Raw genomic sequence first — 13,727 nt, 5'->3', positions numbered from 1 at the left:
CATACAAAATAGGAAATGACTGCCTAGGAAGGAGTACTGCAAAAAGAGATCTGGGGGTCATAGTGGATCACAAGCTAAATATGAGGCAACAGTGTAACACCCTTTCAAAACAAGCAAACATTTTTCTGGGATGTATTTAAGCACAGACACAAGTAATACTCCACACTGATACAGCCTGTTGCAAAAAAAAAGCAAACATCATTCTGGGATGTATTAGCAGGAGTATTGTAAGCAAGACATGAAAAGTAATTCTTCTGCTCTATTCCATGCTGATTAGGCCTCAACTGGAGTATTGTGTCCAGTTCTGGGTGCTACATTTCAGGAACGGTGTGGACAAATTGGAGAAAGTCAAGACAAGAGCAACAAAAATGATTAAAGGTTTAGAAAACATGACCTATGAGGGAAGATTGAAAAAAATGGGTTTGTTTAGTCTAAAGAAGAGAAGGCTGAGAGGGGACATGATAACAGTTTTCAAGTACATAAAAGATTGTTACAAAGAGGAGGGAGAAAAATTGTTCTTCTTAAGCTCTGAGGATAGGACAAGAAGCAATGGGCTTAGATTGCAGCAGAGGCGGTTTAGGTTGGACATTAGGAAAAACTTCCTAACTGTCAGGGTGGTTAAGCACTGGAATAAATTGCCTAGGAAGGTTGTGGAATCTCCATCACTGGGGATTTTTAAGAGCAGGCTGGACAAACACCTGTCAGGGATGGTCTAGATAATACTTTGTCCTGCCTTGAGTTCAGGGGACTGGACTAGATGACCTCTCGAGGTCCCTTCTAGTTCTATGATTCTATGTGCCATAACTCAGTACTGTCAAGTGGACGATTATTTAACTCTTGGTACAGTAAGTAGGGTTGGTTGGAAATTTGGGAGTGGTTCCCACAGAAAATATTCACATTTTTGAAAAATGTGAATACCAGAATTTTCTGGCTGAAAACCAAAATATTTTATTTTGGAAGTACTGCCATGGTGCTTCACCGGAGTAGTAGTTCAGGTATCTTGTGCTCCCATTCTCTTCTAAAGAGCAGACTCCTTTTTTAAACTGCTTCTCACATGTTGTACCATGCTCTCCCTTCTTGGAGAGGGGAAGCAGTCAACTTGGCCATTATGCATCATGGGAGATGTAGTCCATCACTATAGCCTAGCCCATAGAGGAGAATGGGGACATGAGGCAATTTAACTACAACTCCCAGGAGGCACTACGGCAGGATAGCCAACTAAAAATACTTCAGCTTTCAGGTGTTTGGTTTTTCAATGAAAAAATGAAATTTTCAACAGAAAGTACACACTTCATGACAAAAAAATTGATCAGCAAAAAACCGCAAATGTTCCTTTAATAAAAAAAGAGTTTTGATGGAAAATTTTCAACTGGCACTAACAATTAGCAGTCTTTGTAATTTTTCATCTTATTCTGTGGTGGATGAAAGGAATCAAAGTAAAAAAGCTTGTTGTTCAATAGCAAAGCTATTTTCTCAAGTTATCAGAAGGCAGTAATTCTAGCTATTTCTGCAAGAGATGTTATTTTAATGGAAAGTATGCCATCACCTCTTGACAGTGCCACAAGAGTAATAGAGGAATGGTAGGATAACCTTGTAACTATGGTGTGACTGATGAACCAGAAGACCATGCAGATTGTTTCTGAGAGTGGAATGCACAGGAACAACTTCCTCTTTTGTGTTTTTGCCTTTTTTCATTATGTTTGACATTTCTGGGACTTACGTAGTTTTCTTACTAAGCTATAGCCGATAGCAGTGAGTTGTGGAAGAAGAGATTTCACTGGATTATATTATATAGACAAACAGAAAAAAGAAAATATATGAAAAACTGGACAGACAAGGCACTGGCTTGGAGTCTGAGGTAATGTTCTGTGATACAGTTAAATAAAATATGTGCTCTCTTCACCAATCACAGAAGTTTCAAGCATTAAAATAAAAATCTTATTTCTTCTTTACTCTGAGTTAAAGAGATCTATGACTTTGCCATTGATGCAGATTATCGTGTTGTAGTGAAAATCAGGCTGTAATCTGTGCTAGATATTCCCAACATTAAGAGTAAAAGCAAAGCCAAGAGTGTTAATTCTAGTTAGGGACCTCTGATTACCTCAAGTCAGAGATACACAGCATATAGTGGAACAGTTTCATTGATTGCAAAACAGTGCACAGAACATAAATCAAGGCAAAATGTGGCCTTATATTGGCAAGATCCTGAAAATCATATGTAAAAGTTGTGTAGGTTAAGAAGATGCATGTAAATTAGGCATTCCCCACTTCACTCCCTCACATAAAAAAGTACACAACCCCGTCCCCACAAGGACATTTAGGCTCCTTTCTGACAAGATAGGATGCATACGCATCTCAGATTATGTATTTCACCCATTCATAGAATTTTGGCGCCTAAGGTGCACCAGCCCTGCTGGCTAAGTTCCTCTTCACGAGATTTGGCATTTGGGCCTATGTCTGCTTTGGGTAAATTTCAGCCTCAGTGTAACTATAGGATCTTCAGGACACATGTCTTGGGATACATCAGTATTGACACTTTGCAGCTTGTTTTGTATTCTTGGAGAACTATAGTTTGGAAACTATACTATAACACTATAAACTTGTGTGACGGGGCAAGGCCAGATGGCTATGGAAGAGTAATGAGAGATAAATATATTAGCTCCAGGCTAAACAAATCCCTGGTACCAGGATAAGAGCCCCGGTGGGCCAGCCTATATTCCATCTTAGTCCCAAAGCCCGCCGGGGATGTCAGTTGGCGGCTCCTTCACGGAGCCGTGAGCACGGGCGTGTACTTGGCGCGGTTCACCACAATCCCAGACACCTGCCCCTTTTGCGGCATGAGGAATACCCTGGCACATGTCTACTTGGAGTGTGCCAGGCTGCAGCCCCTATTCCGGCTCCTCACCAATATCTTATTACGTTTTTGGTTGCACTTCTCCCCTCACCTTCTCATTTATGCACTCCCTATCCGTGGCCCCACAAAGTCCCGGGATCTCCTGGTCAACCTCCTCCTGGCCCTAGCTAAAATGGCCATCTACAAAACCAGAGTGAGGAGGTTGGCCGATGGAGTCTCCTGTGACTGTAGGGCCTATTTCCGATCCTCGGTCCGTTCACGTATCCGGGCAGAGTTCCTCTGGGCGGCGTCCTCTGACTCCCTTGACGCCTTTGAGGAGCAGTGGGCTCTGTCCGGGGTTCTCTGCTCGGTGTCCCCGTCCGGTTCCCTTCTTTTGACCCTTTGACCGCACTCCTGTCCCTGTTATTTTATTAGTTGTCCCCCGGAATTTTTTGGGTATCTAGGTCCTGTGGATCCCCCTTTTAGGCTGGGGGGGACCCTTTAGCAGTGGACGGGCTTTGCCCGCCCACTTCCCGGATCCCAATAAGACCAGGATAAGTGAAATGGCAGCTGCTCCAGATCAATTAAGACACCTGGGGCCAATTGAGAAATTTCTAGAAGGCAGGGAGAAGGCTAGGATGATTGGGACACCTGAAACCAATCAGGGGCTGGCTGAAACTAGTTAAAAGCCTCCCAGTCAGTCAGGTGGGAGTGCATGTCAGGAGCTGTGGGAGGAAGTTGTGCTGTTGGAGAGGCTGAGAAGTACACACCATATCAGGCACAAGGAAGGAGGCCCTGAGGTAAGAGTGAAGTGGAGCTTGAGGAAGTGAGGGCTGCTGTGGGGGAAGTAACCCAGGGAATTGTACATGTCATGTTTCTAAAAGGTCAGCTACCATAACTGATACTATTAGGGTCCCTGGGCTGGAGCCCAGAGTAGAGGGTGGGCCCGGGCTCCCCTCCCTACCCATCTTTGCCCCTGATTAATCACTGAGACTGGGAGACAACAGAGACTGTGCAAGGAAGGATAACTTCTCACCTCCCTCGCTGGCTTATGATGAAAATGGCTCAGTAGACTGTGACCCTTGTCTCTAGAGAGAGAAGGGTTACGTGGAGGGTCACAGTGAGCCTCTGAGGCTAGTGAAATCTGCCAGGAAATGCGGGACCCATGGAGGCAAGGACAGAGCTTTGTCACACTTGTTAAAGACTTCAATGAACCTGCCCCTTTTCTGGTTGCACAGAAGCTTTTCCCTCAAGTGTGAAACCTGCCTTCTCCACAAGGAATGCCTCTTACTGGCAAACCCTTTAACCTCTGTTTTTCCTCCTCCTTTTTTTCAGATCCCAGTAGTAAACCCCTTCTTTGGTTAAGTTCACACATTACTTATAGATTTCTCTGTAGGCTAGGGAAAGGAGTCTTATCACATCTCTTCTTTTTTAAAGCCGCCTGGAGTCTGAAATGGTGAAATCCAGTCTGATTGCCTGTCTCATCTCAAGTTGTCCTTCTCTGATTTGAGCTTTCCACAGTTGACTATTGATTTGCTGTTTGCAAAAGCATAAATCCTCCACTTTACATGTATTACATAATACTAAAGAACTTTGTATTGGCCTTATGATTGAGCCTGACATTTCTCATATACACTGTGTCTTTACGGTTTGTTTTTTCAGCAACTGTAGTGCCCAAATTTGTCTGAAACTCAGTTTTGCGCTGTTTATGTCTGTGATTATCATTAAAAGATGGACTAAAGCATTCAGATAAAATAAAAACTAGCCCAACACCTTTGACCTAAATTCAAAATGTTTCTTTCTATCCTTTCTAAATTGTCATTCACTTTAGCTTCCATATTTGTACTTTTAAAATGGGGTTATCCTTGATCTTGTATGTATGAACAAAATTTCAATTCCCAAAATTCAAAAAGACATCAACAGAAGTGTGTGAATCCCATTAGCTTGCCCTTAAAGCTCTCTCTCCATCCCCACATGATTTAACCTGCTAAAAAAGTCAGAAAGAATAAATGGGCTTTGCAACATGATCAGAAGATCAGTAGATTGAGGTTGTGGGGAACCTACCCAGGAAGTGAATTTCACAGGTAGGGACACTTCTTTGAGGCATGTCCTGCCCCAACTCCCTCATGATTTAACTCTAGGTTGTTAGCATGAGAGTCCTGGATTATCTTAATGCTTGCACTATCACACTGGAAGAAACACATTTTCAGCGGTAACCAGGACTGAACCTATTCAAGACTTTATGGGTTAGAACTATCACCTTACAATAGACTTTTGCACTCCCTGGTTTTGACTGGGACCAGAAGACCTGACCAAAATCAGGAAGTACTAGAAATTCTCATGAAAAAGCCTATTATTGTAAGATTACTAATTCTGTACTTAAAACACAGTTTGGGGTAAAAAACATATCCAATCGTTTGGGAGCGTTTCTCAACAAAAGCGTTAAACTTTTTGAGGTTCACCACTACTAAACTATTACATCATACAGAAAGATGCATAGCATAGTGGCCTGACCACAGGATTGGGAAAAGCAAACTCCATCTTGAGTTTTAATCCTGGTTTTGCTAAAGACTTCCTCTTTGATTGTAAGCAAATCATGTAAACTCTCTTCCTCAGTCTCCCCATTGGAGGAGGATGATATCAATAGTGGCTTACACTATGCCCAGAAATTCCACAAATTCTTGCCTCTGAATTCTTCCTTCATAGAAATGGGGGTTGATTTTCCTGTCTACACAGAAATAAAAGGGTCTGGCCCACAAAGACCTCCTGGCTCTCCCAGGCACACAGGGCCATCTGCATAGGAGCTCTGTACCTCCATGTTAGAGGGCTTTCCTTTCACCCTCTCCCGATTCTTGTCACGCAGACAGAAAGCAGAGACCAGAAGTCCGAAGTGCAGGCAATGCAATGTTTATTGGGGTTAGTTTCCAAGCAAGCATATCCATAGCTCTACACAATGGAAGAGTCTGTTTTCCAGTATTCTTTTCCCAGCTCTGACACCACAGAGCATTTACCCCGTGTCTCCCTTCTCAGCTCTGATGCCACAGAGTGTTGCCTGTGTCTCCATTCCCATTTTCCCCTGTTCCCCATTCCCCCTTCCCACCTCCTCCTCCTTAGCAGGCCCAAATATACCTGCAATGCATACCCACAGTACCATCCCTTTCATACACCATGGGAGGGGTGCGGCATGAGGGTGTGCTATGGTCAGGGACAGGCATTCCTTTGGTCTTTTACTGTTTTATACCTTCCTCCCAATCCTCCTCCCTTTACCCCTCCCATCTGGTTGTTTGACCTTGCCTTGAAATAGGGGTTAAGGCAATCTTACCAAGTAACACTTTAACTGCTCTTATCTGTTCCCGTTCTACTAACAAATCCATCTGACTAGGAGAAGCAACATACATAGTCTTTGTCCTTTGTTCACATATATTAGTATAAGATACAAGAGTATCAAAAAGTCAAACCCAAAATTCTATCCCAGGCTAACAAACAGACCTATATACTAACACTCAACATTAGATTTGGACCCCCTGGAGCTCTGCTTTGGTTTCCTATCAGTAGGGGCTTCACTGGATTCACACTGTTGAGGGCTCTCCAGCCTATACCTGCCCTTGGGGACAATTGTTTAAAGGAATTTTAACAGGATCTTTGCTCAGCCTCTAGCTTTATCAACTTCTTTTTGTTTTTTCTGCTAGGTACATGGGGGAAAAGGAGAGGGATATACACATCTTCCACAGCTCCAGCTCACCCCTCCTAACCACTCTCATCACCCTTCTCTCACAAATCCCTGGACTTGCAAAAAGCCCTCCACGGGGCTTAGGAAAACAGAAGGACAGTGCCACAAAGGTGGTTGATGCCATCCCCTTCCAGCTGGGGTCAAAGAAATCTACACACAGATCCTGGGGGCACAGAGAGTGTTCTGATGTTGTGAGTATTAATTAGTTAATGTGAACAAATCACTGTCTAAGTGGCAAGTATGACTACTGTGAGTGTAAACTCCCATTCAGAGCTATTGAACAGCCTTTCAAATCTAAATTTAGTTTCACACAGAACTTGCATTTCCTTTTGTTTTACATATGCTGGACTGAATTCTTAGTGGCCACTGAGCTGAGGACAGTACAGCTGAAGAGGAGTAGGCAAGGATCGTTTTTATATCGCAGCCTTACAGCCCTATGCCCTTGTGGACCCATAAGAAATCATTTCAGTAGATGGGAATTGTTGAGGGACAGCAGTGCTCCAACCACAGCCCCCTTCCCCAGCTCTGTTCCTGAAGTGTCCCCTTCACCCAGGCTTGGAGGTAGGTAGCTTTGAGCTGGTTACAATATCTAAGGATTCTCCTGACTGCTTGTGCTAGCTTGCCACCAGCTTTGACTCACAAAGTAGTCAGAACTGGCACCTGGATCTGTCCTTGTACATAACTAATGCTGCCTACTCTGTTAAGTACAATTTCCTAGGATGGTTTCTTCCATTATTTCTTTCTTCCTTTTCAGTTATGTTTTAAGAGTATCAAAGTTATGGTCTCAATATATTATAAGCCCATCAGATAATGTCTTCAGGATTATGAAGAGTAGTTGAATGACTACCCATCTTAATGACAGGTTTCAGAGTAGCAGCTGTGTTAGCCTGTATTTGCAAAAAGAAAAGGAATACTTGTGGCACCTTAGAGACTAACAAATTTATTTGAGCATAAGCTTTCGTGAGCTACAGCTCACTTCATCGAATGCATTTGGTGGAAAAAACAGAGGGGAGATTGATATACACACACAGAGAACATGAAACAATAGGTTTTATCATACACACTGTAAAGAGAGTGATCACTTAAGATGAGCCATCACCAGCAGCGGGGGAGGGGGAGGAAAACCTTTCATGGTGACAAACAAGGTAGGCTATTTCCAGCAGTTAACAAAAACATCTGAGGAACAGTGGGGGGTGGGATGGGGGGGAGAAATAACATGGGGAAATAGTTTTACTTTGTGTAATGACTCATCCATTCCCGGTCTCTATTCAAGCCTAAGTTAATTCTATCCAGTTTGCAAATTAATTCCAATTCAGCAGTCTCTCGTTGGAGTCTGTTTTTGAAGTTTTTTCGTTGAAGGATAGCCACCCTCAGGTCTGTAATCGAGTGACCGGAGAGATTGAAGTGTTCTCCAACTAGTTTTTGAATGTTATAATTCTTGACGTCTGATTTGTGTCTATTTATTCTTTTACGTAGAGACTGTCCAGTTTGACCAATGTACATGGCAGAGGGGCATTGCTGGCACATGATGGCATATATCACATTGGTAAATGTGCAGGTGAACGAGCCTCTGATAGTGTGGCTGATGTGATTAGGCCCTATGATGGTGTCCCCTGAATAGATATGTGGACAGAGTTGGCAATGGGCTTTGTTGCAAGGATAGGTTCCTGGGTTAGTGGTTCTGTTGTGTGGTTTGTGGTTGCTGGTGAGTATTTGCTTCAGATTGGGGGGCTGTCTGTAAGCAAGGACTGGCCTGTCTCCCAAGATCTGTGAGAGTGATGGGTCGTCCTTCAGGATAGGTTGTAGATACTTGATGATGCGTTGGAGAGGTTTTAGTTGGGGGCTGAAGGTGATGGCTAGTGGCATTCTGTTATTTTCTTTGTTGGGCCTGTCCTGTAGTAGGTGACTTCTGGGTACTCTTCTGGCTCTGTCAATCTGTTTCTTCACTTCAGCAGGTGGGTATTGTAGTTGTAAGAATGCATGATAGAGACCTTGTAGGTGTTTGTCTCTGTCTGAGGGGTTGGAGCAAATGCGGTTATATCGTAGAGCTTGGCTGTAGACAATGGATCGTGTGGTATGATCTGGATGAAAGTTAGAGGCATGTAGGTAGGAATAGCGGTCAGTAGGTTTCCGATATAGGGTGGTGTTTATGTGACCATCGGGTATTAGCACCGTAGTGTCCAGGAAGTGGATCTCTTGTGTGGACTGGTCAAGGCTGAGGTTGATGGTGGGATGGAAATTGTTGAAATCCTGGTGGAATTCCTCAAGGGCTTCTTTTCCATGGGTCCAGATGATGAAGATGTCATCAATGTAGTGCAAGTAGAGTAGGGGCATTAGGAGACGAGAGCTGAGGAAGCGTTTTTCTAAGTCAGCCATAAAAATGTTGGCATACTGTGGGGCCATGCGGGTACCCATCGCAGTGCCGCTGATTTGAAGGTATACATTGTCCCCAAATGTGAAATAGTTATGGGTGAGGACAATGTCACAAAGTTCAGCCACCAGGTTAGCCGTGACATTATCGGGGATACTGTTCCTGACAGCTTGTAGTCCATCTTTGTGTGGAATGTTGGTGTAGAGGTCTTCTACATCCATATTGGCTAGGACGGTGTTTTTAGGAAGATCACCAATGGATTGTAGTTTCCTCAGGAAGTCAGTGGTGTCTCGAAGATAGCTGGGAGTGCCGGTAACGTAGGGCCTGAGGAGGGAGTCTACATAGCCAGACAATCCTGCTGTCAGGGTGCCAATGCTTGAGATGATGGGGCATCCAGGATTTCCAGGTTTATGGATCTTGGGTAGCAGATAGAATACCCCAGGTCGGGGTTCTAGGGGTGTGTCTGTGCGGATTTGTTCTTGTGCTTTTTCAGGGAGTTTCTTGAGCAAATGCTGTAGTTTCTTTTGGTAACTCTCAGTGGGATCAGAGGGTAATGGCTTGTAGAAAGTGGTGTTGGAGAGCTGCCTAGTAGCCTCTTGTTCATACTCCGACCTATTCATGAAACGGTACATACTGGAGTGATGCAGGAAAAAAGAGAAACATAATACAATATTTTATTGGTGATGGGGAGAGAAAATATCAGAGCACTACTCTGTTGCTGTTGATGATCTGGCTCTGTGTGAGTTCACTAGAAAAGAGAACATATAGAAAGGAGACTCACAATTGGTAAATGAGAATAGAAGAGGAGAAGAGATTGTTGGAGATGAAAGAAGCGATCAAAGGAATATGAGGAAAAACTCACTCAGTGAATGAGAGAGAGAAAGAGGAATGACAAACATTGAAAGAGGGTGGAAGTGATGCAGAGTATTGTAGGCTGGGAATGACCTAGGGCATCAAGTGTTCCTATCACAAATAAGTTTATTTTGTAGATGGCTACTTAGACTTAATTAAGAAAATGAAGTTGGGGAAGCACACACACACAAAAAAAACTTTATGAGCTTTAGTTAATACAGTAAAATATAACTGAAATCATAGGAAGAGTCAATAAACAGAATAAGGTAAGTACAGTAAAGAGGTGTCCTGTATTGTTCATATTTACAGTCTTACATTGTGCATAATCACATTATTATGGAGACCATTAAATAAGGATGGGAGGAAAAGTAAGTGGAGATCCTCCAAGAGGAAGGCAGTGGGCCAGGCTTCCTATCTGGTTATCACATACCATTGTCCCAGTGTCCCAACAACAGGTTGAATAACCACATTTTCTATGCACTTTTTCCCATTCCACTCACACACGTTCAGGACCATGTATGATAAGTTGTCGATCCTTGCCCATATGTGGTATGCCAGCTAACCATAATTAAATTTCTGTCTGGCAACACCACACTGGTGTCATTTAATATTCCAATAGTTTTGATATGTTAATTGCAGTTAGCTCCATGGTTACCATATTGCAAAAATACCCTAAGATGCTACCATATGTTGGTTTGGGGTTTACTTATTTATCACACAATGCATTGCTAAAATGTCACAAGATATATATTGCTCAATTTTATAACCTTAGGCCAAGCACATAATACTTATGCTATCTTATGCCAACTGCCAACTTCTGCTTGGCCACACTCTTGGCTATATGTCTTGAGCATTGTTAAGGGCTTAGTCTGTATTTAATACATATATTTTGGTTCTTCCACTTGCTGTTACTACTGCAATAACTTCCATTATTATATGTACAAGCGTGCTTAGCAGATAGATTACATTTTACCCAAAAATATACACCTTCCTAGATCAGGTCAGGATCAACAGTGGTCAACAGCACACAATTGTAGTCTATTGATATAAGGGATAGGTATAAGACAGTAATGCAAGAAACCTACAGGCCCAAAACTTGAAAGACATTAGCTTAGCACTTTGCATAAGGGCATGAGGTCTATAGGCCTTAGCATAAGGCAGTTAACCTGAAGTCACAAGACAGCAGAAGAGGCATTGCTATAATAAACAAGTATGCTTAACCACTGACAAGTAACTGCAAGAAGTCAGTTGATGCTAGTTGTGGGTATTTTAAGATAGGAACATCAGCAGATGTTCAACCTCAAGATTGCTATAGAAATCTATTGACTAACATGTTAATAGGTTTGAGATCATTAATACCCTAACCTGGAGGATAAGGACACCCCAACATTATTAAGATGAGGAAGTTTAGTTATGGACAAAGGAAGCCGGACATTCTTATGAATATTGATGGCAGTCACCAGACCCTATAACAGGGCTAACGATAGTCTAGACTTTTGAGACTTCGACAGTTGGGATCTCTTGGCATGGCAGAGATGGGATAGGACCTTCATGGATCATCACCTGTCTCATCACTCCTAGATCTCCACAAGGATGGTATGAGCATGTGTTTGTTATGACACTGGGTATTAAAACAATTCTGGATTTTTGTTACCAATTTGTTTGGGTTGAAGTGTGTGTGTGTGTGCTTATTAATTGTGTTAATAAAGCTCTTGCAAATTCAAAAGGTTTTTCCTAAGGGCATGTTTACACTACAGAAGGGATCTATGCTCTGAGATCGATCCACCGGCGGTTGATTTAGTGGGTCTGGTAAAGACCTGCAAAATCAACTGCAGATCGCTCTCCAGTCGACCCCTGAACTCTACCCCAGACAGGAAGAGTAAGGTACGTTGACAGGAGCTTTTCTCCCGTTGACCTCCCATGGTGTGGACCACGTGGGAAGTCAACCTAAAGCTATTCACGTAGCTGGAGTTGCATAGCATAGGTCGACTTACCGCGGTAGTGTAGACATAGCCTAAGTATTGCCACAGTGCACAGCAGGGTTCCCAAATTAATAATAATTCTAATAACCCTGGGCCTGATCTTGGGATTACAACCTACAAAACCTCAGTTTCAAAGTGAATTACGCTAAACCAAATTAAGGTCACTTTAATTCTGAATGAAAGTGTCCACAGTGGTGTACCGCGGTTTAACTAATCCACTTTAATAGATTATTCAGATTAATTTTACCTGAGTGTTCCCATGTAGGCAAGCCATAAATCTCACTCTAAACAAAACTAGTCTGACATTAGTAAAGTCCATTCTAAATAGTTTCAACCAGTTCCAGAGTGAGATGCTGCCAGATTGCATGCTAATCATCTCTGTAGAATTATAACAAAGAATGGATCTCATTCAAGGATGTAAATCATACATTTCCCTGGCCAAATACAACACACAGTGCTCCCATCCTCTGCTGGCATGGGGAGTGAGGGAGTTGTACACCTTTGTAATACTGTCCTCGGTTTCATGTTCACTGAAATAAGAGAGACTCAGACTTCAAGACTTTTTATGGCTCTCCATCACTTATGTGACTCTTCATAGCCTTTGACAATCTCATAACACCCAATACATAGCTTGGTGATTTTCCCCTGAGTATTGCAATTAAATAGGCCTACCAGTTTATTAATTCAAAGTGAGCACTTTTTTCCCCACATGGTTCATTTCAGATATATCCCCTCCTGTTTCAGCAATGTAAGCAAATTAACACCACAGAAACTTGAAAACCATGAAAATGCATCTTCTGAGCATCTGTTAAGTGGATTTTTATTATGCCATTTAAATGAGGATCAGACCTAGGTCAGGTCAAGAAGTGTGATACTAAACATATCAAATTGCTGCATTCACTCATCTGTGTGGTATACAATTTTAAGACGGAGAGAATAATAGCTCCTTCTTCTCAACATGCAAAATTATTAATAGAATTAGCTTTTACAATGGCAAAAATAAGAAGCCTTCAGCTCTATTTGATGTTTAATTTTCTTTAGTCTCAGCTGAAATCTATGGAGATTTTAATGGCAAAGAACAGAGGTTCCAAAATTTGGAAAATACTGTAGGAATATTCTGAGCACATCCCATTAAGGGACACAAGCCTGAAAATCTTTCAAAACCCAGAAGGTTCTACTTAAATACATTAGATTTTTACTTTCTAACATCAGCAGGCATGTTAGACTCTATAGCGATAAGATTAGATTGATTGATAGTTTAGATGATAGTATCTATATATGGTAAATATATCTTTAGCCTCTTATGTTAGTTGATAGTCTCTAATTGCGAGGAACCCACTTTAACGTATAGTGGTGAACTGCTTCACATACATTAGACAGACTATGCACTTAACACCACTGGAGAAAACAAAAAGACTGGGTGAGTTTGTGTTACCATTACCAGAGCAAATCCAGATAATTTAGTCAATAGCTTGTGTTACTGCTATATAGATATTGCTTCAGAAGCAAATGGCAAAGGATGGATATGGAGAGTAACTTTCTCTGTAAAGGAAATTTGCAAGGATTTTACAGAAGGTGGGAAGTCACTTTTAATATTCTTAAGCATTAGTCTCATACATAAAATGGAAGCATTGACGTCCCTCAATAAGAGCAATTCAATACAAAAGCTATTACATTTGGACTAAACTGTGTAAAATGGTTTTATGGCATAGACAACTGTCCACTGGGACTTAGACCAAGACAAAAAAAATTCATTTCATCCTCCTGCTACCATCAGATTTAACTTGAAGTCCAAAGATGAGAGGTTATTTTGCATTATGCACTTAACTCCATCTCTGAGTCTTCCATTTTGAAGTGAAATGGCAGCATCATATTCTGTAGCTATAGTATGCAGAAAATTGCATGAAGAAAACCTAAGACATCCACACTATGAAATAGCATCTCCATATGCTTCAGCTC

This window comes from Dermochelys coriacea, chromosome 4, assembly GCF_009764565.3.
Source record: "Dermochelys coriacea isolate rDerCor1 chromosome 4, rDerCor1.pri.v4, whole genome shotgun sequence".
Lineage (NCBI taxonomy): Eukaryota > Metazoa > Chordata > Testudines > Dermochelyidae > Dermochelys > Dermochelys coriacea.
The sequence above is the reverse complement of the archived record's forward strand: the minus strand, read 5'-3'. Positions refer to the sequence as shown.